The 26,057-nt window shown below is 42.1% G+C and overlaps 1 protein-coding gene and 1 long non-coding RNA gene across 4 annotated transcripts in view; one reads left to right on the forward strand and one right to left on the reverse strand.

The window, feature by feature from the left end:
- Window positions 1-15,013, reverse strand: part of GHR (growth hormone receptor) — a 130,115-nt gene extending 115,102 nt beyond the window's left edge. For all 3 annotated transcript variants that reach the window (XM_088152889.1, XM_088152887.1, XM_088152888.1), the window contains exon 1: window positions 14,630-15,013. The gene's annotated coding sequence lies outside the window, so the exon portion shown is untranslated. The remainder of the gene's footprint in view (window positions 1-14,629) is intronic.
- Window positions 15,014-22,919: 7,906 nt separating this feature from the next.
- On the forward strand, window positions 22,920-25,589 carry LOC112540465 (uncharacterized). Its single transcript, XR_003084549.2, has 3 exons — window positions 22,920-23,008; window positions 24,007-24,119; window positions 25,306-25,589. It is a non-coding gene; the product is annotated as an uncharacterized LOC112540465 (long non-coding RNA).
- The last annotated feature ends 468 nt before the right edge of the window (window positions 25,590-26,057 follow it).

The raw sequence follows: 26,057 nt of genomic DNA on the forward strand, positions 1-26,057 counted from the left end.
ACTTAAAACTTTACTAGCTAATCAACCAAAATGTATTTCATCGACTGACAGCCCTATCGGCCTTTCCTATGGGGTTTATAACAACTTTTTTTTAAGATCTATCTTCCTAAACCAAGCAAGCTCCAGACATCTTGGACTGACAGCCCTATCAGCTCCTACTGCACAGTTACTGGGGTTAGAGAGAAGCTGCAACCCAACTTATCTTAAGGAAGCCAGGTTGAAGAATTTAGATAGATTCAGATTTAGATAAGGGGTGTTGAGTTATCATCTGATCTCAAGTTCTCTAACCTGATGTTTCTTCCACAAAGCTATGCTAGCTGGGGAATAGTAAGAATTGAAGTTGGACACACCCTGAGGCCACCGTAGTGTGGAATGCTGACCTAAAACTATTATATAAGTCCCACATATTCTAAAATGGGTTTAGCCTCCTTAACCATCTGTACTGTCCTAGGTTGGTTTTATTTGTACTCCCTGCCACCCAACTTTGACCCAACTGATGTTCCTGCCTGGCTTCACCATCATAGTATGATTATCGAGTGCCAAAGAGAACAAGCAAACCAGCCTGTCCTTGTGTTTTTTTATTTATAAAATTTGTGATTTGCTTCTGATGACCACCCTAGTCATGCCAAAGCAGGGTACAAAACAGGATTAAAATAGATACAATTACATCTTCTTAAAAACCATAACATGGCAACATGTTAAAACCAGAAATGATAAATCTTGTGTCTGTAACAGTTTGGTTTGCAGGAGTCAGCCCACTTCATTTTCTTAGCCTGAAGATAATTGTTGTTGTTGTGGGTGAAATCATCCGTTTAAAAAATAATATTTACATTGATTTCCAATGTCCATGTCCATTTTTTAAATAGCAGTGCTCCTGCACTGGGTGTTCCCACACCCCGTTACCTTCTGTTGCTCAAGGCACAGTTACCAATGCTAGTTGAAAACGTGGTTTGGCTCTTAAGGGGCCCTGAATGTCCACAAATATTGCAAATTAGCAAATGTTTAAAAAGGGGCAAGTCAGAAACCAACAGTTCTTATTTTTATTTTTATTTTCCTTTTTCTTTTTTAGATATTATGATCTTTGTTAAATTTGCTTCATCTTTTTTCCCCCTTTTATCAACACACACACACACACACACACACACTACAATGCAGATTTTAATATTAAGTAATTAGCTTAAGGTCGAAACCATTATCATATAACGAATACTTTGACATGAGTTGCAGTCATTCTTTTCTTAATGTTATATTTAACTTTGGATGAAAAAGCCAAATGATTTTATGCTTGTAATACTGACATCCTAAATAGTAATTAATATTGATAGAATTTTTTCTTTGTTTCTCTATTTTCAATACTTTGAGCTATCTAAATCTATCTAACAGAATGTGAATAATCTCTAAAAAAGAGAAAAGAAAGAAAGAAGGATCCTTATACAGTAATGGCAATCTGAGTAGCTGTTCTTCTTGAAGATATAAAAGATGCCCTGTTCTTAGCAGTAGGTACAGAATTGTAAGCAAGCAATGGAAAAACAAGAGCAATATAATAATTGGATGCATGTTTGATGGATGGGTTTGTTGGGCTTACTCAGGTAACATGTTCCTAAGAATGGCTCCTGAATCTGCACAGAAAAGCACCAGGATAATTATACGATGACAGGCCAGTTTGGCTGGGGATTTGCTCTCTCTCTCTCTTTTTTTTAGTGTAAAGACTAATTTGACATCAAAAATTAACTGTGGGTTGGACAAGACTTATACCCTCTGCAATCTGGAAGGTGGTAGGGAAGAAGCCAAATAAAGTATCTAAAGGTTTGGATAGATTATGATGCTAGATTTAAAAGTCATAAGAATGTAAGAAAAAGCCACCCAGGATCAAACCAACCACCCTTCTTATCCAGCATTGGAACAGGAGCCAACCAGATGCCCATGGGAACCTGAAGGCAGCACACAAATGGAGCAGCTCTCCCTGGTTTTGGACCAAACCGCCTGTCACTGTGTTTATCACAGCAGTGTTTCTCTAAACACAAGCACGCTTTCCATGTAAATCCTTATTTTGTTATACTTAAATCAGTATATATAGTAAGTTACAATTCTATATGCAAGAAAGTATGTGAAAATTGAGGCCTAAGATAAATGGCCCCTTTCCAGTCATGATCTCAAACCAGAACAACAGTCTTATTAATAGAAGTTGGGAGGGATGAAACCAGTTTTCAAGGCTTAGAGTCTCTTGTTATCTTGTAACACCAGCTAGCACCCTAGCACAAACAAGCATTCAATGTTAAAAGGTTTTAGAAACTGACCTTAAAAGGTAAGTTTCCCAAGGTTTGCACCAGGTGTTCTCAAAGTTCCAAATGTCTGTAGCTGAACCATGACTGGTTAAAATTTAAGCATATCATTTTGTTCCTCGACTTGTGGGACTAGAAAGTGCTTTTAAACTTCAGCTGGATACTGCAGGAATTCTGGCCTGACAGTTTAAAGATGAAAGTCACGCATAAACCATGGTTTCTGACAAACTGGGGCAGCTAATAGGGTAAATCCTGCAATGGTAGGAGGATGCACAGCGCTTGTTCTGTAGCATCACACTGTAGTTTGGCATCTGTGAATCAATCCACATATTTCTTCGACAAAGAACCAAGGTTTCTTGCCATATTTACAAGAATGCAGAAAGGCTGATCAACGCTCTTCTTTTATAAATTGGCAGAGTTCTGGAAAATTCCACATTTTAGTTTTAAAATAACCACATTGATTTGGAATGTGTGAGCTTAGAAAACAATGCTTTGCTTAAAGTGTGACTTGAGAACAAGCCAAAATTTAATTTAAAAATTTAAAAACATGAGTTGATCATTGGTTTTGACTAGTTAGCAGGGGTGGATAGGAGCGAAATCTGGATCAATTGATAGATTTTTGGATGAATTGCAATAGATTCCCATTTGTTTACCAACAGCAACAATAAAATGGTTCGTGTGGGTCTTCCGGGCTGTGTGGCCGTGTTCTTGAAGTTTTGTTTCCTAACGTTTCGCCAGCACCTGTGACCGGCATCTTCAGAGTGCAGGAGCGGTTCTCTCTGTGCCCAGGGTGATGTGACCCTTTTGTGGGTATTTATAGAGATCTGAGGGGGGAAGGGGGATTGGGGGTGTGGGGGGGTTGAGTTACTGAGTGGCTGCTTGTTTTGGTGTCAGCATCTGTGTGTATCTTCCTGGGGATTAGGCAGGGTTTTTTCTTCTATTGAATTGTTAACGAGGGGCTGCTGGGGGTGATTAGCAAGTTCATTGTGTGAACTGTTCACATGTCCTGGTGGTTGAGCTGAGTTCGTTGGCTACCAATCCTGAAAAATACAGCCTGCAAAAGGTCAAGGAACTCAGCTCAACCACCAGGACGTGTGAACAGTTCACACAATGAACTTACTAATCACCCCCAGCAGCCCCTCGTTAACAATTCAATAGAAGAAAAAACCCTGCCTAATCCCCAGGAAGATACACACAGATGCTGACACCAAAACAAGCAGCCACTCAGTAACTCAACCCCCCACACCCCCCAATCCCCCTTCCCCCTCAGATCTCTATAAATACCCACAGAAGGGTCACATCACCCTGGGCACAGAGAGAACCGCTCCTGCACTCTGAAGATGCCGGTCACAGGTGCTGGCGAAACGTTAGGAAACAAAACTTCAAGAACACGGCCACACAGCCCGGAAGACCCACACCAGCCATCGTATGCCGGCCGTGAAAGCCTTCGACAATACAATAAAATGGTTCCCTTGCCATGCCTGTAAGCAGGGGGACAGGGACAGGCAACTAACATTACCTATATCATGATCTAATTTGTGTCATTTGTGTTGATGTCATGACACTTGTGACACCATAGAAGCTTCTGTCAAATGAGTATGTTCCCTCCAATAATCTTTACTGCTTAAACAGGGAGAGCTTAAGGTAGCCAGAACTGGATATTTTTGTGGAAATGCTCTGTTCGGTTCTGTTGCTCAGTGCAAAATTTCTAGCTCAGTATTCCATAATTCTAATTTTTCTAAATATGTGTTTTTTTGTATATATTTCAAGTGATAGAACTCTGGAACAAAAACAAAGTATAATCTTCCAGCCTTAATAGGCAAAGCTTAATAGGAAAGATGTAAAGGGCTTTTTTCTTTTCTTTTTAAATAATTGTAGAAGTATATTAGAACATGTGAATAGATATATTATCTGAATAGAATTCTCCTCATCCTTTCAGGATTTCTATTTCAGTACTGCATTAATTTGAAAGACTAGATTTTTGCACAAATAATTTAATTGTTGTGATGAAGTAAATGTATCTGTCAAACATCCCCCTTCCCTTTGAGTCATCCTAGGTAGATAAACAATTTGTGTAATAAGTAATAGCATTAAATCAATGTGTTCCAAATAGTTTATTTCTGTTCAAATATTTTATTTCTGAGACAGTGTCTTAAAAGCACAGAGAGAACAGAACCTTACTCTTATACATATTGGGCCAAACCATGGTTTATTTAACCACAGTTTGTTGAACTAAGCCACAACTGTCTAGTTTTGCACAACAGAAAAAACCATTAAGCATGGCTGACAAACCACAATGGATGATTTCACATATCATGCTAAGCCACAAACCAACTATATCATGGTTTAGCTCAGGGGCTGCTAACCTCTTTGGACTGGTGGGCACATTAGGAATACTGTCACCCTATCAGCCAACCTTCCCAACCCGTCACTTTATTGTCTCCTTAGTTTTGCTAAATCTTAGAGACAGTAAACGAGGAAAGAGGCTCTATCTCACCAGTGTTTTCACAATAAGAAGAATGGACAGAATCAAAAAGTAAGTATGTCTAGATTTCCTGGAAAAAGAAGGATAATTTAATCAGATAAAACACCATAATCCAGTTTTGTCCAAGCTTGGCCACTTCAAGATGAGTGGATTTCAACTCCCAGAATTCCCCAGCCAGCATGTCCACTCATCTTAAAGTGGCCAAGTTTGGACAACACTGCCATAAACCAAGCTTACCTCCACAGAAGTTTGCCCTGCTACCAAGTGAAGTAAAGTGCCAACTCAGAACAGCAAACAAGAATCAAAGAAATTTGTTTTGGGCAATCTTTTATAAAAGTTAGGGACAATCTTAGGGCTATACTCCATACAGCAGAAGAGGCAGAAGTTTGGTTCTGAATACTTTTTGTGGTGAAGAAATATGGAATCCACCAGCTTTGCAATAAAATCTCAAGATTCCAAAGGTAGAGTTCTAAGCATTATTCACGGCATATAATTCCATGATGTTGAAGCATGAAAACTCACTCCTATAGTCTCTATCTCTCCACCCACACATGCAGAAACACATTTTACTTGGACTATCACCTGTTCATTAATCTGCCATCTGCTTTTAATCAGCCACTTGACAAACACTACAAACTCTATTTTAGAGTACAGGTAGTCCCAGGTTAAGAACGCCCAATTTAAGGACGACTCATAGTTAAGAACAGAGCTATTGTAGCAAAATTCAAGTTGAATACACAATACTACTTATACAGTATTATACAATAATACTGTTCGGGCTTACATACAAATTCAACTTAAGCACAGGCCTTGGGAACGGAACTTGTTCTTAAACTGGGGACCACCTGTAATTTATATTCCACTTATCTTCTATATAATAAGAAGCCATGGTTTCTTAACAATTTAAATTGTTTAGAATTGTTTAAATTGTGCCTATGAGATCAAACCAGCCTCATCCATGTATAGGAAAAGAAGACAATGGTTTGCCAGCCAGCCTAGATGGCAGATAATGTAATTCCAATGTAGCAAAAAATCTGATTAATGAATGGATGTAGATGCTAAACAACCATGGGGCTAACAAGCAACCTTGGGTTGTTTTTTTTTAAGATTTTTTTTTTAATCCCGCCTTTATCATTTTTATAAATAACTCAAAGCGGTGAACATACCTAATACTCCTTCCTCCTCCTATTTTCTCCACAACAACAACCCTGTGAGGTGAGCTGGGCTGAGCGAGCGTGACTGGCCCAAAGTCACCCAGCCAGCTTTCGTGCCTAAGGCGGTACTAGAACTCACCGTCTTCTGCTTTCTAGCCTGGTACCTTAACCCACTAGACCAAACTGGCTCTCCGTTCGATACTTTTTCAGGTAGGGATAGCTGGCCTTGATAATTACAACTAATTCTTGAATGGGCATCAGCACACAAAGTATGCATCTCTTAGTTGACTATAGTTTCACCCCAAGTTCTCTCTTGAGATCAACCCAACTGACTTGAGTTCTACAAAGGTAGCTTACATGGGATGATCATTACTGTAGTCAGATCTTGTGATGGGATGGAATTATGAAGGCCAAGCTCAGGGAGATAAACATTTTTTTAGCTCACCAGAACTGCGTGGGAGGAACAAGAGGATGAGACTGGCACCTCCCTGAGGAATTCACACTGTTGTGGCTGGAGGACTTTGGGAACTGGGGTTTTAGTCTGGGAAGATTCTTGCTAGAAGTTGTAGCTAATAAACATAGCTGGACTGAATTGGCATTGTCTCTTGGAGTTCCTTGGGCTAGGCCTGACAGATCTCCCACCATTTATTTATGAACCTTGGTCTTCAGGTGTGATTGTAGTGCCACTGGTGGCAGAAAAAAGTGTGCCTGAACTAGGAACTTTCCCACCCTGTCTGTATGTCTGTGGAAATCAAGTCACTGCCAGCACTTCGATGGACTAAAGGTGATTAATTAATTGAGAGATCTCCACATGGTAATCGTAGCCCATTCTTTAACAGCTTCTAAGTCAAATGTAAGACATGGATAGAAATGGTTTCCATCTAACGTAATTTTCTCAAGCTTCCGCCAAAATGTAACAGTACGATTAACTCTCTTACAGTCAAGCCACCCAAATTTTACTATTGCTGCCATGAAATTCAAACTGAAGGAGTCAGAGAATGATGAAAATTATCACCATCATAGTTTAAAAGTAACTTATATTTAAAAATGGGCAAATTCTTTTTAAAAAGCATGCTTTTAACTTTTGGGGGCTTATTTATGAAGCAGATTTAAATGCTATTTATGAGCCAAATGTGGCGTTTCTGGAGCAAAATGAAGCTTTTAGAGGTGCAATTACTGTATAAGGGACGTGTTGTTTTCCTTACTTCTGAGGCCAAGTATTTAAAAGAGCAAGAAAGCTCACAGCTCAGCAAACCCAAAATTGGCATGCATGGATTTTTATTACATCTTGACTGCAAGGCAGCTTTGGAATTTCAGCAGAAAAAGTCTTTTTTTTTTTCCTCCTTTGACAGCCGAATTTACTTGACCTCTGTAAACAGAAATTGGAATCCCAAATATAATGCAGGACCTGTGAAGTCCAAATGTTGTAACCCCCTATGCATGCATCAATCTTAAGGTTGAAAATAACATAAAAAATAACATGAAAACCAACATGTCTTAAGAATGGTACTGTGTTTTTTTCTTGCTAGGACTCTTAAGGATTGGCCAACTAATCTACATATTGGCCACCCATGTGGAACGGAGAATTTGTACTACTTTATAGTTTATTTTATAAACCCGTCAAAGACTGTCCAAATGGGCTGGGGTGGTGGTGGTGGAGAACGGGGTAATTTTGTTCAAGCATATTTTCTCAGGCCAAATGGGATTAGCAAAGTCTTCTAGCCTGCCAGATTTATTGTGTTTACAAGCAAAAGATCAGATCTCTACCAGATTTTCCCAATCTGGAAGCCATATAAACCAGGGAATTCTGGGAACTGCAAACTCCTATACTTGGGGGTGGGTGTCAAGTTGGGTAAGTTTGATCTACCCAATCACATTTTTTATTTAGTAAAAAAATAGTCTTGTATATGGGATGCATATAAGGGCTTGTAACCTAGCTTATGGGGTAAATCTCAGAAAATTTTCTTACCACTGAGTGCCCTCCACCAAGTATTGAGTCTGCAGAAAACTATACTGGAATGAAATGTGTTGCCTCCACTGCCAATCCTATTATTCCCTCTGTTTTAAATAACTGAAGTCAGCTGACTTCCAGTCAAGGTGATGAGTGACAAAGACTAACAGATTTTACTCACCTTTAGGCTGCTCTTGGACAAGGTCAGAATAAGGAGGAACATCAGTACAGCTCCATGAAGACATGTTAGGTACATATGGGCAAAGCCCCTAAATTTCGTACATCCCCATCTTAATTTCATATAGTCCCACTTTTATGCTGACCACGAGTATGCCATAGAGAGGAACATGAGGCAGCAGAGACAGAAAGCAACGAGGTTCTGAACAGCTGCAATTCCAGCCATTGGGCCAGCCACCCTGGTAAAACCATTCCCAATGAGGTGGACAGTGTTAGGTCAATCAAAAGTATATGAAAACACAACGTATGTCATAACTATGGACCCTTCCACACGGATGCCAGCTTTGCCCCTCCCAAACTGAAAGTAACATTTTCACATTGATTGGGATGCTCAGTAGTACCCCCATCTTCCTTATACCAACTGGTGCTCCTTCCAGCTGGTTAATGTCAGACAGCTAAACATCTCTCACCTTGGGCTTCACTCACTGTGTAAGAGGAAAGTAAACATAGTGAAAGGGGGTGGGGTGGGAACAGCCCTCCTTAAAGCAGTCAGGAGGGTGGAGGTGGAACCAGGTGAGGCTCCTGCTGAACTGGAACTGCCTGCCACTTGGCTTCACGGGCAATGCTGCAAAACTGCACAGCACGTCCTTTGGAGCAGCAGCTGAGCCAATTAACATCTGAAGTTAATCAGTTCAGCCCAGCAAACCTGCCAGAAATCCCATGTCATCATGGGAACGCATAATAGTGGCACTGACCTCAGTTCAGTGCAGCTCTTTCATAGGGAAAGAACTTGTGATACGGATGTAAGGAACTCACAGACATGATGCCAAAAGGAAGCCTGTGATGTCTGTGTGTAGAATGCACTATCACTGTCGTGTATCTGAAAGTTGTATCCTATATGCTGTACAGGTAGTCCTCAATTACCAACCATTCATTCAGTGACTGTTTGCAGTTACAATGGTGCTGAAAAAATAACTTTACGGTCCATTTACAACCATTTAAGACTTTCGCAGCATCCCTCAGTTGCATGATCACCATTATAGTCAGTACGTGTTGTCCTGTGCCTGATCTGTGTCCCCCCCCCCCCCTTGCAGAGCAGAGATTGAAGAGAAAGGGATTGCGAGAGAGTAAGCTGTTTGCTCTTCTACACATCAAAAGCAATGCAATCATGCCAGCAGCCCGGGACTGGGAGCCATGGGCACGCTATGCAAACAGTTTACAATACCCTCTTGAAATCTCTTCCTCTCCAATCTCTTCTTTGCCTGACCCAGAACAGAGAGTTTGGAGAGGGATTTCAATAGAATAAGCTGTTTGTTCCCCTATACGTTGAAAGCAATGTAATCGCACCAGCAATGGGAAAGGGTCAGGCAAAGGAGAGACTGCCTGCAGAAACTGCTTGCTTTTTTTCTCCCACCCACCCAGAGCAGAAAGATTGGAGACAAAGGGATTTCAAGAGAGTAAGCTATTTGCATAGTATGCCTGCAATTTCCAGCCCCAGGCTGCTGGCACAATCACACTGCTTTCAATGTATACAAGACAGTAAGCAGGCACTAGAACATTCAGGTGGTTAGGAGGCAAACAAAAGCCAAAGGTGTGAAACTGAGTACAGTAGTCTTGTCTCTTTCCAGCTGGAAAGCCCAGTCGCAGTCACGTAATTTCCCACTTAATGACCGCTTTGCTTAGCAGCAGAACTGCCGGTCCCAATAAGGGTCATTAAGCAAGGACTACTTGTATCAGCCAAAGTTCCTTCACTGTGTTCATGGTGTTTCCGTCAATAGCAAGGGATGGTATAGAGTTTGTGAATTGTGTTTGCCATTTGCCTCTGCCGCCTAAACAGGACTCTTCTTGTAATAACATTGTCACGAGTGGATATGCTTTTCACAGAAATTGGCTTGAAAGTGTGTTAACAACTGACAACTTAAATCCTGGCTTCTACATCTTCAATGTGCTCAAGTTTAGCTCAATCTTAAGAGTTTGGGATTGGGACTGACCCAAATACTCTATGACATTTTGCACCAACTGGGTATCCTCCCACATGTCTTTAATTACAACAACCATCATCCCCATGGCCACACTGGCATGAAGACAACTCGAGCTGAAGTCCAATACGTCTGGCAAGTACCAGCTGGAGAAGGCTGCTCTGCACCACTGCCGTCCAAATTATATGGCAGGAGGAAAACCCAAGGTTGATGGGCAGTATGTGGCCCCTGCCATTTTTTGTAGTCCCTGGAGCCTTCCTAAATCAGCCCACCAAAATTTGCCAGCAAAATGCCAAAATTCAAATGGGTGAATTTATCTATTTATCTCTCTTTTTCTCTCTTTGGTGGAAACAAGAAGCAGGCTTAACACACTTATTTTTCCATTTCCAAAAAAACCCTGAACCTTGGGCCACGTGAAGCCATTTTATTTACTCGTTTTCGATAAGCTATTTACTTTTATTCTTTAAAACTTCTTTTTTTAGGCAATGAATTGCTAGGCTGGCTAGAAATTCAGACTTGGAATCCTTGCACATCTGGGAGGCACCAAACTGGAGAAAGTAAAGCTCAGAGATTCCATAGAAAGATCCACCTTTCTGGCAGCTAAATCTAACCTCTGTGTGGCATTAAGGAAAAATAGGCAGTGGAGGAAATGCCTGTGATATTTCAGTTTAACTGCAAAGGAAAAAAGAAAAAGGAGTGGGAGGTCTAAGGCTGTAACTGCAATTGGATGAAACAACCTGCCTTTGAGGTTGATCCAAAAAAGAGGGGTGACTGCAGGATAGGGCTATAAAGAAATTTAAGATGATAAATGAAGGACAACATGTCAAATTATTCCGGGAAATGTTAGATGCAAAGGACAGACATGAATGTGATATTGGAACTGGCCAGTGCAACAGGAGGCAGAGTTCCCCTCCATAAAAATTTAGCCATCTGTGTTGACTGTCAGCTATAAACTAACAGCTTAAAATGCCAGGGCAGAGTAAGCAGCAATGAAATACTTTTGGCACATCAATACGATTGTCTTAAGAGTTCTGGTTGCATTTGGAATTCATCAGTCACAAAACACCACCCAAGCTGGAAGTAGACAAGGAATAAAATGCATGAAAAACTGTAGCTGCCATGAAATGAAAAGGAGATAGCCCTGATTACAAAAAGCCAACAGTGGAGATAGTCAACCAGCAGCTGGGCTCTGCTCTAGGAAGGAGGCACTGGCAAACCACTTCCGAAACACCTTCCCTTGAAAACTGCAAGGACTCGTCCAAGCAGTCGCCATAGAGTTGGTAACGACTGAGTGTGGATTTAAAAAAAAAATGCAATGACTGTCTATTTACACAAACCTGCTTTCGCCCTTCTCTCCTGCATCAGCAGTTGACAGCATTCAATATCCAATTGAACGGAAAATGAATTTGCAATGGATCTGAATTTGGCGTAGTGCAGACCAGGAGCTTATGCCCTTTAAATTTGTTTAACTACAACTTCCAGCATACATCACTATTGGCTATCAAGTCTGGGGCTGCTAAGAGTCACTGTACAGGAACACCTAGAAGTCCACAAGCTCCTCGGTCTCAGCTCAGATGTTCTTCATGGGTATCTGCTGTTCAAGAAGAGATTTTTTTTTTCTTTCTGCTTCAATTGCTCCAGGCCAGACTCTCCCTAGATAAAGCTGAGGGGTCTTGGAGTTCAATTCATGGGGAGAGCATTAAGTTAGGGAAGGCTGCTATAAAAGGATAAAATTAGAGTAGTGCAGATCATAAAAGCAAGCTGGAGTTTTTCAATTCTGGAAATATCTTCTGCTGAAGACTCAGATGTAAGGCTGGAATCACACACTGAGCTAAGCTTCCATACTTTGTTGTATAAGTCACAATGGCTGGATTCACATATCACATTAAGTTATAAAGCATGTAACATAAATCAAAATAAATGGGGTTCACACAGCACACTACACCAAATCAAACCAATTGAACGCTATCAGGATTTAGCACAAAATATGTACCCCATCCAAGTATAAGGTCTTGATGGCCAAGCACAGAATGAGAGAAGGCATGGTGGAGTCTGTTCAATGTTACTTCCACACAGCATATTTAGCCAGGTCAATCAAAAACCTAGTACAAATCAAAAACCTTGTACAACATTAGGATCTTGGTTAGTTTTAACTCATTTGGTTAGTTTATAGCTGGGTGTGTCATACAAACACCCAAAATGGGTTAGTAACACAGTTAAGTATACTGTGCAAATACAGCCATATATCCATCTTAAGCTTTGGAATAGGTCTAATAAAATAATACAAATACTAATTGATTAACAATACCAAAGTTATTGAATATACCCTACCTTCCCATCCAAGAAAGGCATACCACATCAAACAATAGAACAACAGCCCTATTCTGTTCATAAGTCAGAAAAAGGAAATAAGCACAGCTGAATTTAATGACACTTATTTCCAGTTACACTCACGCATACAGAGTGGTAAATTAAGGCTATTGAACGCTGTTCACAAAAACCACACATTACAATTGCACATCTATGAATCAGAGCAGTCGTAACCACTTTCCCTGTCTGCAAGACCCAAAGCACAAGAGAAGAACGCTCGGCTTAAAAGTAGATTCATGTAAAACCTACTGCTAGTAATAGTATCCTAGTCCCTCCTCCCATTAATGGAAACCAGGGTGGAATAATTTAAAACTGCTCCCTTAATCCCTGTCCCTTCATGCTAGACATGTTTAGCCAGGAGTTAAATAAGATGCACAGCACAACTCTGAGTTGTCAGAAGTCTGTTCCAATTGGTCTGGCAGGCTCAATGATATGGACACAGGGATTGCACAGCCTTACTCTGAAATAAAGATGTGTCCCAGTAATCAGCTGAATCATTCTTACCTGTACTGAGAGGCAGTTATATAACTGAAACTAACTGCGAAGAGTTTGCCAATCACATTTACATACACTTATTTGCTACCTGTAACATCACTGTGTCAACATGGAGCATGTCCAGGTAATCCCATTCGTATCTATTCAAAGACAGGTTGCGCTGAAGGTTCCTCCCAGAAATTAAATATGGGATCACAGCCATAATGGCAGAATATCAGAGTCCCTGGGTGGAAAGAGTTGTTTAACATACAATGATGCAATTCTAGCTAAAGCTAGAACATGCAGCACAGAATGCTTTACCTGAGCAGTGGAGAATATCTGAACCATTCTGACGTTCTGAGCAAAATAGTTGTTAAAATTAATGAATTACCTACATTAAGGTTGCAATCCTGCCCTGGGAAAGAAGTCCCCTTGAAACTCAGCAGGCAAGCATCCATAACAATTGTGTGGCAGTTGTTGGCATACGAGTATGGGAAAATACGTTATTTCCCAACAACCACCACCAGAATTCGTGGCTACCTGCAATCTTAACCCACCCTGGAAAAATCAAAGATTCAATTCTGTCAGGATGCATGTTTCAACAGAGAAGAAAACTAAGAGAAATGGTGAATGTAGTACAGTATTTGAGAGAAAAATGAATAGGGCGAACATTAACATGAAGTTGCTGACGGGACATCCTTTCATATCACGGACAATAAACACTTCACCTGCAGCAGGCATAAAAGCGGCTGTTTTGTCCAAAGTTGTGGGAAAGTTTTGTTTCCCATTGGGCGGATTTTTTCAAGGCACGCTAATGATTTTAGCAACCCTCCCAAATGCAACGGCCTTTTTTAAAATGTGTTTTTAAATGCTACTTTGCGTTATTCACGTTTTTCTTCAGCTGCGGCCATCCTGCTCGCTTGCCTCGCAGCTCTTTAAGCCGCGGCTGGCTTTCACCCTCCCCAGCGCTCTCCAAAGGAAATGACTCCACTAGAAAAGGCCACAGAGAATTCCGCGGCCACTTAAACACGCCTCTAATCTGGCCGACTAAACCCAGATGGACCTCCATCCACACAAACGCTTGGAAGAACTGCCTCTGTCTCCCCCCCCCCACCCCTTTTTAAGGTGTCGCAAGGCACTCCTTTCAGCTCCAACGGATTAAAAACAGCTGGGCTACCGCTCAGGAAATTCTCCAGAAACGTTGATTCCCCTGCACCAGCAGACCCAGACTTTCGTCCATAAAGCCAGAAAAGAAACAAGACGCTTTTGGCTACGGATTCCCGCACCGGAACATCTTTTTCTCCAGCGCTCCCCCCGCCCCGCACCCGCTTTCGCCATTCCAACTTCCCATTGCCCGAGGAAGCGAATCCTACCCTGGATTTTCGAGGCTCGGGGAAACTTCCCAGAAGTTTACACGCAACAGGCGGCTGCTGTTCGTTCTTCTACCTGAGCTAGAGTTCCGCCCGTGGAAAATACGCACGCTTCCCCGGCTCCCTCAGAGGGGAGAGCTCGGACCGCGGGGCGGGGGACGCAAAGCCCACAGGGCTCGCCACAACTTGGTAGAGAAGGAAACGCGGGTCGATGCCTCGCCCTCATTCCTAAACGCCCCAGTGTCGGTCAGGCTCCCACCACGCGCATCGCAGTTTTATTTTCCTCCGGGAATAAACAACTACCGGGGAGGGAGGAGGGGGAGACCTCCCATTATTGCACCCAGGCACCCCCGCCCCCCAATAAACAGGCTCCCGCGTGCGCCCTACCTCCGTTTCCAGCCAGGCGCAGGGAGACGGGCAGGGTTCGTGCCGTGCCTTCTTGGCGCCGCGTCCTCGCCACGGTGCATGGAGATCCGGGACAAACAGCTACGCCCCCGGCTGCGCCCCCCAGCCTGCTCGGCTGTCTGCGGGCGCTGGGATCTTAGTGGTCACAGTCACAGCGCCCGTTGCCGCCGCCGCCGCCGCCCCTCCTTGCCATGGCCGCCCAGCTGCGGCCGCCTGCCCCAGGCGAGAGTTGGGAAGCTCAATCGCCGGGATTGAGCTGGGGCGGGAGGAGGGGGACGCGGTCGACGGGCGAAGCAGCTTCTGGGCCGGAGCGGGGGAAAGGCTTCTTTTAAGGCGAGACCGTTCTCTCACTTTCTGATCCGGGCGCGGGGGGGGGGGGGGGGGCGCGCGCCACTGGCTGGTCTTGGCCCGAGGCGGGCAGATGGTTGAGAGGAGGTTCCTACATTCATGGGAGCTCTGATTGCTGGCCGGGCCGCCGAAGGGGAGTTGCATTCGTGCGAGTCACCTTTTGCCAGATATTAATATCGCCCTTTTCTTTTCTTTTCTTTTCTTTTCTTTTCTTTTCTTTTCTTTTCTTTTCTTTTTGCCGGGGGAGGGGGCGGTTCTTTGCCTAGAGCGAGAACTTTAGGACTGCAAGGCTGTCTGCAAACCGAGTGATGGAAGGATCTCAGCAATTCCTCTCCAATTTCTTTAGGCTCCGTTTGAAAAATTGAAAAAAAAGGAGGGGGAAGCAAAACTCTTCCCACCCCGTTCTGATTTTTTTATGTTTCCTTTTGCCCGCTTGTGACCAATTTTTGCCTTCCTATAGACTACCGTATACTTGTGCTGTCAGTGTATTGAATTACAAATATAGGACTACTGCCTGGGCTGAAGGCTTCACCCGGCATTTGAAAGCATGCCTGGAGCCATTCCCCTAAAAGACAGAAAATAGCTTTTTTTTCATTTAACAATGAAAGTCCGCTAAACCTAAAGATAATTACAACAATTGCCTCCAGTCCTATATTTAATGTAATCGCTATGCATTTCTCCTGATTCCACAAGAGTGGATGGATGCTGTAGGGGACACATGTGGAAGGAAGAGTTCGTTCAGGATTAGTGAGAAAATAATATAAATAACTAAAAGTATAAACCTGGATAGAATGGTCAGTGAATAAAAATAATGGATTAATTTAGTGTTCAATGGATGGTATGAAGGTGATAGGTATGGATTTCATTGTCAAAATCAAGGATGGGCCTGCAACATCTGGATAGCTTTCTAGACATCCCCCTGAGTTCCTGCTAAAAAAAAGATGGAAATGACAAAAGGCTCTGGGAAAATGTTTGTATGTGGTCCAGCTGGGTTGGGATAACTACACCCAGAAACTCCTGGGGAGCTGGTGATTGGGGAAGCTCTTGGTAATCAGGTTCCAGTTAGTCCTTGGATGGGAGACTCTCAGAAGATCCCAGGGCTATAGGTTAGACTGCAAGAAGGCAATGGCAAATTATTCCATATTGTTGCTAAGAACATATCATGGATGTGGATGTTAGTCATTAGGGGTTGAGTTTCTTAAAGGAGATTTTATTTTATTTTTTTTTATCCTCATGTCATCATTGACTTTTGCTCCACCGATTAAAAAAGCTTATTTTTGTAACTTCAGTATTGCAAAAGCAAAAAACATTCCTTGAGGCACCAACATTCCTGAAAGCTCACTGGTTTGGTGCCCTGAGGGTCTCAGTGGAGCTACTGTTATTCATTACAGCACCATCAACTTGCTTATGGTCCAAGAGGAGAGGCTTTGATTGCACAAGCTTGGGCTGAGTTATAGGCTCAGGACGCTTCCACAGAGTCACTTGGCATTGCTTCAAGATCAAAGTGATGCTCCTTGTTATTCTTCAGCAGCTAAGTTGGTTAACTTCTGTCTTAGCTCTGGCGCAGATGGAATTAGAGTAAATACATTTTTCCCGTATTAATGGAAACTTAATGGTGTTTGGAGACAGTTTTCCACGGGCAAGAATTCTCCCTTTGTTCTACCACCTTTCCATCACATCCCATTCTCAGTGACAGGACCTCTTCCTCCACAACTGATGCTTATGTGCTATGGCACCAGGCCACCACTACATGAAGCTTTTAAAATGTAATTTATTTTTAAACTTATAACAAATAAATATTTTTAGAATGTGTATGCCACCCTTCAAACCCTGATGTCTCCAGGATGGTTACAAAATGGTTGTACTGGAGCTGTACTGTCAGCCGGAGGAGCATTTCTATTTCATCCAGAGATCTCAATGGTTTTAGCATGGGGATGGCAACCATGGTGCAACGTAAACTGGTTTCTGAGGACATGAAACCATGGAAAAGTGCTAAGGGTAGGTTTTGACAAAAATGCTGAAGGATTTCAGTGAAGAACTTTCTGTACAGGTATGCCAAAGGCACAAATCCTCCTTTTTTTAAAGGAAGAGGAAGGAAAGTATTTATATTGTTGAACAGTGTTGATAGCAGTGTTCCAGTTACTTGGAGGCTCAGAAAGACAACCCATGGATAAATGCATTTAAGCTATAAGAATGGTACTTTACCTGTTTATTTTAGTTCTGAATTGTCCAAGAAGAACCCAGGAAAAAAACCCTCACTGGGAAATCACTTTACCCTTCTGCTGAATCAGAAACATCCACTTTTGTAGGAATCTGTAAAACACATGCTGTGCACATATGGATGAATGAAAAGAGCCAGGGCAGAAGTAGGACTAGAGAGACTCCTGCTGTTTGATCTGTTTCCCATCTGACTCCAGGGAGTAAGAGAAGCCGAACGAATCTGAAGTGGCAGCCAGAATCCGTGCAAAGTATAGAAAAACAGAGTTGGAAGGGGCTATTTAGGTCATGAAGTCCAACTCCCTGGTCAGTGGGGGATCTAAATTAAGTCTTCATGACAGATGGCTGTGCAATCCTGCTTGAACATATCCACCTCTCGCTCCACTGCCAAAGTGCTCTTGTTGGGAGCCAGTCAAAATCTGCCTTCCTGGAACTTAAGATCTAACCTGACCTGCACTCTGGAATGATAATGCCTTTCTTCTCTATGGGTTCCCCTCAAGTTCTTGTAGAGTGCTATCATATTCCCTCTGGCCATCTTTCCTCAAGGTCAGGTGTATCCAGTTCCCTTGAATTCTAGCACCTTGTCTAGAAGGTGCTGCTATGGAACTAACTTCCCTACCTTACTTAGGCGCGCTGGCTGGATTTCCACATTGTACTGTGTCTTAATATAGTGAGTTCTTAGACGTGGGCAGCTAGCCATAGATGCCAAAATGATGGAACGTGCATTATGGCATCATCATGCAAGCGCCACCCTTCCGCACTGCGTCATGGCATCACAGGCAGGTATGTAAGGAGTGGGGTTTGCACCATGGTGTTGTAGTACCCATTTTTTCGTTTGCTCTCCCCCACTCCCAGGGGTGTGTTTAGGAACTGTTTTATTCAGTAAATTGAGTCACACCATGGCTTGGTGGGATATGTGAGCACAGTCTCTGAAAGCTGTGCAAGACAGTATTGCAATGATGAGGTGAAAAAGCTCTTGGGACAATGCTCTTCCAAGGAGGGCAGCCACATACATTGTTCAACCCCCCAGTTTCTCTCTCCACAATCCCCCTCCTGCAACTCTTTCTTTTGTCTTTCTCACTCTTCCAAGCTGCATTTTTTTTCTCTGTGTGTTATGGGGCAAGATTGTTATGGAGTTTCCTTATCTATCTATCTATCTATCTATCTATCTATCTATCTATCTATCTATCTATCTATCTATCTATCTATCAGATTTACGGCCTATGGTATGTTCAGGAGCTCAAAGCAATGTCCACAGTGCTCCTGCTTCTTATTTTTCCGCACAAGAACAGTGTATGGTTGGTTGGGTTGAAAAGAGTAGCTGATCGCTGGGGTTACTGAGATAGTATGGGAGCAGTGATGCCCAGAGGTGACTGGATAAGAGTGCCTGTACATAGAACTGGGCTGTAGAGACAGGCTAGGGCTAGTGCCCAGCAGTGTTCTTCACAAGCTTCACAAGGATGTTGTCACAGGTGCTGGCATTCTCAAGACCTGAAGGGACGAAGACAATCTCTGTGCCCTGTGAGAGAGATCTGGTGTAGTTTGTGAGTTCCTGGCCTCTATGATGACCATGGGCCTGACCTAAGCAATCTTGGCCACTACACACATGAGTGGACACCTTGCCTTTATTTCAGAGCAAATGAAACATGATCTGGAAATGGAAGACATTGACATCTTGTGAGGGTTCTTTGTTTTCCAAGGACAGAACATACCACAGCGTAGAAGATAACTATACAAAATACTTTATTGTAGCATGCACCTTTCCTAACAATTGGCTGTTGCCCTGGGTTAACCCACCTTCCTAGGCTTTGTAAGTTGATGTAGCCATGTAACTAAGTCTTTGATGGTTAGTCCTTATAACAAATAAAAGTCTTAACGTTTGTAAAGTGGCATACAACCTTTGCCTCCCTCCAAAAGTTCTTGCACTGGTTGGGATTAGATGCTGCCTCAGCGTGGTTACTCCTCTTCTGATTGAGCACTCCAGCTGAGCTCCCAAGCCAAGCTCCAGGTGGGAATCACACCAGTATATGCTGTTCACTGTAGCCTGTGTTCCTGGTAGTTGACTGATAGCCCTCTTGCCTGCCTGTAATAGTTATAAGTTCCCAGACATCACCTCCTGCTTCCTCATCTGCTTGCTGCTTTATTATCTCCTTTTATCCTACACACACCTGCTTTTGTAGGCTAAGGGACTGGGCAGGGCGAGGTTGCCCATGGACATCAGCACATTCCTAAAAATGCCAGGGTGTGGCTCAATTAGCCAGACAGCTGGAATGCTGGTGTGGACGCTTGTGAGTAACTGTGAGTGAATAAATGAGCCCATCTCCTCTCAAGCTTCTGGGGCTGTAAACGTTTACAGCCCTTTGGGAAAAGGCATGAGCTGAGCCTATCCTTGAGGACGTGGGGGTGGGAAGCATTTTTGCCTGGCTGCAGCTGCTTTTCCCAAATGCAGACAACAACCCCAGCTTCATTCCCTCACACATTTGTCCTGGGCTAAGGTGAGATCACTTCCTCATCAAACGAGCTCAGAGATGTCTCAGACTGTTATATAGATGACAGACCCTTTCGATTGGTCTGCCCCGGGCAGGTGATGTATCCAGATGGATTCCAAGGGGCTGCTTGGTGGTTTTCTTGACAATTTGGTGGGCAGCTCCATCTCATTCCTGGCTGACCTCTGGAATACAGAAGTGGCTAGAGTGGTGGATGAGACTGTTCGTATGAGGCATCTGGCAGTAGCAAATCCCATTCAGCTTCTCCATTTCAGAGAAGCTAACTTCAAAAGCAGCCCTATGTAGAGTACATGGTGGTGGTTGATTCTAGAAACGATAAGGGCATGGATTTTATGTATTTATTTATGAATTATGGCCACCCACTCCAAAAGACTCTGGGCACTTTACAACATCAACATATACAATTAAAGCAGTTAAAAACATGACAACAAAATATAACAGCCTGAAAAAGCAACAACAGCAAGAATACTAATAAAACATGACAGAGGCCTGACAAACAACTAACCCCAGCCCCGGGATCTAACAGCCAGGTTTTAAGGGAATTCTGGAACCTCAGGAGAGGGGGCACCAGATGTATCTCTGGGGAGATGCTGTTCCAGAGGGCCGGTACAGCAACAGATGAAGGTTGCCAGCGCCATACGCTCCAGGGAGGGCTGCAGCTAGTGTGCCAGTTAAAATTGGAGGAAGACAAGGCGGGCAATATGCTAACTTGCCTTTACCACTCAACATTACAAACACACATTCACAGCTGTGAATCAGGACATCCGATCACTACCAAACCATCCTGAACGATCATTACAACATGCCTCCCCTATTATGGCTGATGGAAGAGCCAAACCCAGGTCAGCAGATTCCAACCCAGCAGTAATACATGCCAGGTCTGTAAGCTATCCACTATTAAATTCTAGACAACTGTTTTATTGTGCACAGACTTGGCATTTACCAACAACCATTTGATGCCAAGGTTGCCAACAGCCCAGGCACTTGGACCCAAGGAAGAGGCAGCCGGGCCTCAAGAGAAGAAGAAGGGCAGCAAATAAGCAAATTGTGGAGTCCTTCAGATTCTCTGAGCTTGGTTGTTTTCTTCCAGAAGTTTCATTACCTGGCTAGGTAACATCTTCAGAGCTAGAAGGGAGTGGGGTTTGCTCTCTTTATATACAGTAGCTTGCTCTGTCAGTGTTAGTGGGGGTGTTGTTTTCTCCTTGGTAGTTCCTTAGGCTGTTGTTTACTGTTTGATTATCTGTCTGAGTTGGTAGTTCTTTGATTAGGGTATTGTTTACTGCTTGATTGTTTGTCGTGTTGATCCTGGTGTTAATCCCTCCTTATCTGCGTGTTGATTGCTGGCGAGGAGGTGTTCTGGTCTTTTTGTTTCCTTTTTATTGTCTCTTTTGTCTAGAGATAAACAACATTTACACACTATTCTTTTTTTCTGAAATGGCTTGGCAGCCCAACTCCTTCTTCTATACCTTCTCCAATCCATCACCACTGGGATGTGTTCACCCGCTAACTTTCTTCCTCACAGACCTTCACCTCCACTCCCCATTCTTCTCTTGCAGCTCCCAGTAGGCCCCACAGAACAAGAGAGTCTCAGCTGCCACTCCAAAATGCACCTGGTGCTGAGTGGTGTCTGCAATGGGTGACATCTCCTAAGGTTGCATCATCATGTTCTTGTCTCCTCCTGCTCCTCATACTGTTCCATGCTGCCTTCTCCATTATGACTCCCTCCTCCAACCTCCTTTTTCTTCCTTCTGTCCCACTCTACATCCCAGTCTTTCCTTCAAATAATTAATATTTCATTCTCTTCTAGCCTCCCCCAATATGCCTCTCCTTTTCTTTCTTCCCCTGCTTGTAGTTCTCCCACCTGCATCTACTAAATCCACTTGGCCTCCAGTCCCAACTGTCCTGAATATGTCTGCTACCCGGTCCCTTTTCCAAGGAGGGACTCACATTCTGTTTCTCTGAGTGATTTTGCAGCTCCAGTTCCTTCTCTCATACAACCTGCAAGCTCTCGCACTCTACCTTATCCAGCCTATTAATCTCTTCAAGCTACCCAACGTTCACTCTCTACCCAAATAGAGCCGAGGGACTGCATGTCACTTAGATGCCCTGTTTAAAAAATGTATCAGATTAAAAGAATGATTAGGAAGAAAAATCAGTCTAGCACAGGGTTTTTAGCAAGCAGAGGGAGACTTTAAGTGAAAACCAGCATTAGAGAAGCAGAGGAAATGTCAGTATAAAATATTAGCTAGCAAATATTTATATATAGCTAATTTTTGTTCTCCTGAGATTTTAGATAAACTGAATTGTTCACATCAGGATGGGATTTGGGAAATCATTTTTAAGGTTTAGACAGAGAAGCAAAATGAGGAACTGCTTTTTCAGGATGGAAGAGACCCATACAGATAGTTTTTCTGGCCAATGATTTAAGTCAGCTTTTTGACCTTTCACAATATAAAAGATAGAAAAGGAAGAGATCAGAAATGGTGGCCCCAACCTTGCAATCAAACTCCTGCCCTTTTTTAATGAGCATTGTGACATCTTTGGTGCAGCTTTTTTGGTATAATTGTGTGGAAAGAAATCCCTCTTAATTCAATGGCACAACTCCTGAATAAATGTCCATAGACAGGAGCTTCAAAAAGGTAGCTAGTTTTTAAGAAGCTTCTGCAGGAGAAAATGGTGCTCAGGAAATTGTAAATTAGGCACCTGCGTGCTCTTACAAGGGGGCCAATCCCAACTGAAGGGATCCAACAGGACTGAGGAAACTCGTATAACAATGGGCTACAAATGCTCCACCATTTTTGGGCACAACAGGATTTGGGTGTTGTTCTTTTTAATTATTTAAGAATAAAATGCACACATGAAATGTAGATTTTTTTGCAGTTAAACAAGAATTTGCTGATCTGGAATTATGCAATAAGTAGCAACAGTGCAAGGAGAGTTATAGTAATCAGGCAGACATTTTCTATTTCGCTGTTGTACTTTTTTAATAACAGATTTAAATTGCTTGTTCATCTCTTTTCTCTTGCACCAAGGTCTTGTTTATTCTGGCTAAACAGATGCTAGAATTCAGAGCAAAGATCAAAACTTGCGGCACTATTACAGGACAATCCTGATCCAGTATCAAATTCCACAATAAATTCTACTAACTCTGGGCTGCTTCCAGGAGAACATACATTGTGAAATCATTAGGTTCAAAAATGCTCTTCTGTGTTTTCCTAGAAGCTCCCCTTTTCCCTTCCATACTGGAAGAAGCTGACTTTCATGGAGAAGGATAGAAGAATAACATACAGTAGGTAGCACTAAGTCTTCTGTCTTTTTAAAGAAGTGTAGTTTTGACAGGGTGCTGATTCCTTGAACTGTGCATATCAAATGCACAGTATGTGGACCTGTGCATGTGATATGTTTGCATACTGTGGTCCACATACTGTGCATTTGATATGTTTGCAGTAGGTACCATACTATATTTCCCATCCTTAAGGAAAAAAAAAAAAACACTTAAGACCCCTAAAACACTTTGCTGTACAAATGATAACATTATGGAAATACAATACTAGCCCTTTATAATATTAACGTCTTATTAAAAATGAAAAAAAATTCTGATCATCCCCATTACAATCTTCTAAAATGATTGTGACTGGAAATAGTTTTCCTCCTCATGCTTACTTGTCTCTCTGGGTATGTATTTTCACACCCACATACATTTGGGTGTATTGATTCACCATTACAGCTGTAATACTTTTTCATGTTATAAACCTAGTTTTAAAAATAGAGCCATAAAACTGGGTTAGCGTTATTTTGAAACGTTAAATGGCAGATAATTATTTGTACCCAACCCATCAGGTCTGAGGGGAGGGACACGCTCCATAAGAAGGCCATTTCCGGGACCGAGGAAGTAGATCTTTGTCCTGGCACGTACCCTTTGGAGTACCATACCATCTGAGATTAGGTTGGCCCAGATCCTGCTGGCTTTTCAGAAGGCTCTTAAGACCTGGCTGTTTTCCTGGGCAAGGGGGTCAGGAGATTAGGTGAGCCCGTGAGGCCTTTTCATTTCCTGTCAACCGATTATCCTTGATTGCCACTTTGTGCTTTTCGTGCTTCTTACTATATGACTTTTGTTACTGTCATTGTTTGTATTTGAAGTTTTAAGTTGTGTTAAGTTAGAAGCTATTTGCCTGGAAGCATTTCCAGAAGCAAATGGCCTAAAGGTTTTCAGCAAAAAACCACCAATGTGTTTTTTCTATAAGCAGAAGATTATAAGCCTGCTCTTTTTTGTGACTGTCGCTTCAGTTACGCCTTGCACGTTGTGTAGCGCCAGAAGGGATAATCCCTGGAGCACCATGGTCTTTTTAGAAGTATTTCCAGTATCTTCACAAAGAAGTTCATCAAGCTGATTTTCTTAGGTTTGTAAAGACTACTTTTGTTTCAGCAATTGAATGTTGAATGCTACATATATTTATGCCTGAGAAACAGCCCCTTTATTGAGTGTAGTATGTTTAATCCAATATTGAGTTTCAACTGACTTTTCACTTTATTTGGATTTTACTTCACAATTTTTTAAAATATGTAACCTTATAAACCATTGCAGGTGCTTGGCAGAGCCCTGTAAGCAAAAATAATTCTTAGCATTTCTAGACATGCTGTTTCAATAGCTTTAGATAGATGCTGCTGTTTTTCCCAGTAGGTAAATAGTCATAATTCATCCTCAACTTTTGTATTTTAAAATGCCTTTTCCAAATAATATCCTCTAGATGGGTTGGGTGTGAATTCCCAGACAGCATGGGAATTGTAGTCTAGCACATCTGAATAGCAGTAGGAAGGAAAGGTTATTTTAGATGACTCCTCAGGATGATCCCTTCTTTTCTAATGTAAAGAACATTTTAAATAAAATATTCCATTGATGCCAGCTCAGATGACACCATCTATTCCTAAGATGTTATTGGAAGGCATTCAGGATCCAAATCTACAAAGTATCTTTAGGGGATGAAGAAGCTGAATGGAACCAGTTCAATGAAGCTGGATCAGGCTCAACATTCAGTTAGTCTACTATTTTGTTTCTAGCAGTGGATAGCCAGAAGCTTGTAAGAAATCAGGACATGATAGCAACTGCTGTTCTCTGCTGACCTGCCTCCCCTCAGTTCCATTGTTTATGGAAAACATAATCTGGTGCCCACCATATTGTTTGACTACAATTTCAGAGCCCTCCCAAATAGTTGATGATGATGGGAGTTGTAATTCATCATACTAGGTCGCCAAAGGGGGGGGGGGCATGATTTATAACTGTCCTGTGAATTAAACTTTTTAAAAAGTATGTTGGAGAAAGAATAGTTCTTCATTCTCCTGCCCCCTTGGTGAATCTTTGCACTCAAAGTGTCTTATCTACTGTCAGGTGAAAATACAAACAGTAACTTTTCTTCAACTCCATTCTGCCTCATATTGATTAAAAAATAAATTGTCTTTGGAATTATCTTGTTTTGACACATTTTGAATTCATCTATAAAGCACACATCCTGACCACATTTTGACAACAGTACGTGCTGGATGGTGTACAATGTGTATGAAAAGGGGTTTGTTTTGTTTTTCTTAAAGGAAGGAAGAAAAACATGGTCTGGGAATATAACGAAACCATCATAAGATTTCTGAACTGCTTCCTTCAGAAGTTGAATACTACAGATAAAAGAAAACAGTAAACCAGAAGTAAACAACATGCTCTTAAAGAAGCAAATTTGTGAAAGCATTCCAAATTATAATTTTTCCAGAATTAGGAATTGGGATGGTTTTCTAGTACATATTAATTAATTCTTTTAATTAATTCTTTACTATAACTTTTTAGGGTTGTTGTTAGGGGGCAAATAGGAAGGAGCATTTTTGTGCCTGGAGTGCCTATATTAAAAGGCAGGATATAAATCTAATAAACTAACCAATTTGACTTCAGGAAACTGTGATTACTTTTTTTTTAATTAGAAAAATTATTTGGCATATTTTAGATTGGTAGTAACAACCAATTCTGTGTAGGTTTATGCTGAAATTTGTCCCACTCAGTATAACATGATTTACTCCCAAGTAGCTGCCTAGGATTGCAGTCATATAGTATATTTGGATAATTCTGATTTCTGTCAGAGGCCATTTTGGCAGAAAGAGACTGGGTTTGGCACCAACCATCTCTTCCTTCTCTCTCAGAAAAGAAGCTCCATCTTTCCACAGGGAAATTTACGTATTACATATCATATTAATAGCTGCAAAGCCTTGGGCACTGATTGGTTGGGCTGTGAGGTGGTATGGCATGTTCATGAACATTCCAAGAAGGAACTTCTCACGTAATAGTAGAAAAAATAAGTGAG

This window comes from Python bivittatus, unplaced genomic scaffold, assembly GCF_059951505.1.
Source record: "Python bivittatus isolate LINGU-HERP-01145 unplaced genomic scaffold, Pbiv_v1 ctg000570_np1212, whole genome shotgun sequence".
Taxonomy (NCBI): domain Eukaryota; kingdom Metazoa; phylum Chordata; class Lepidosauria; order Squamata; family Pythonidae; genus Python; species Python bivittatus.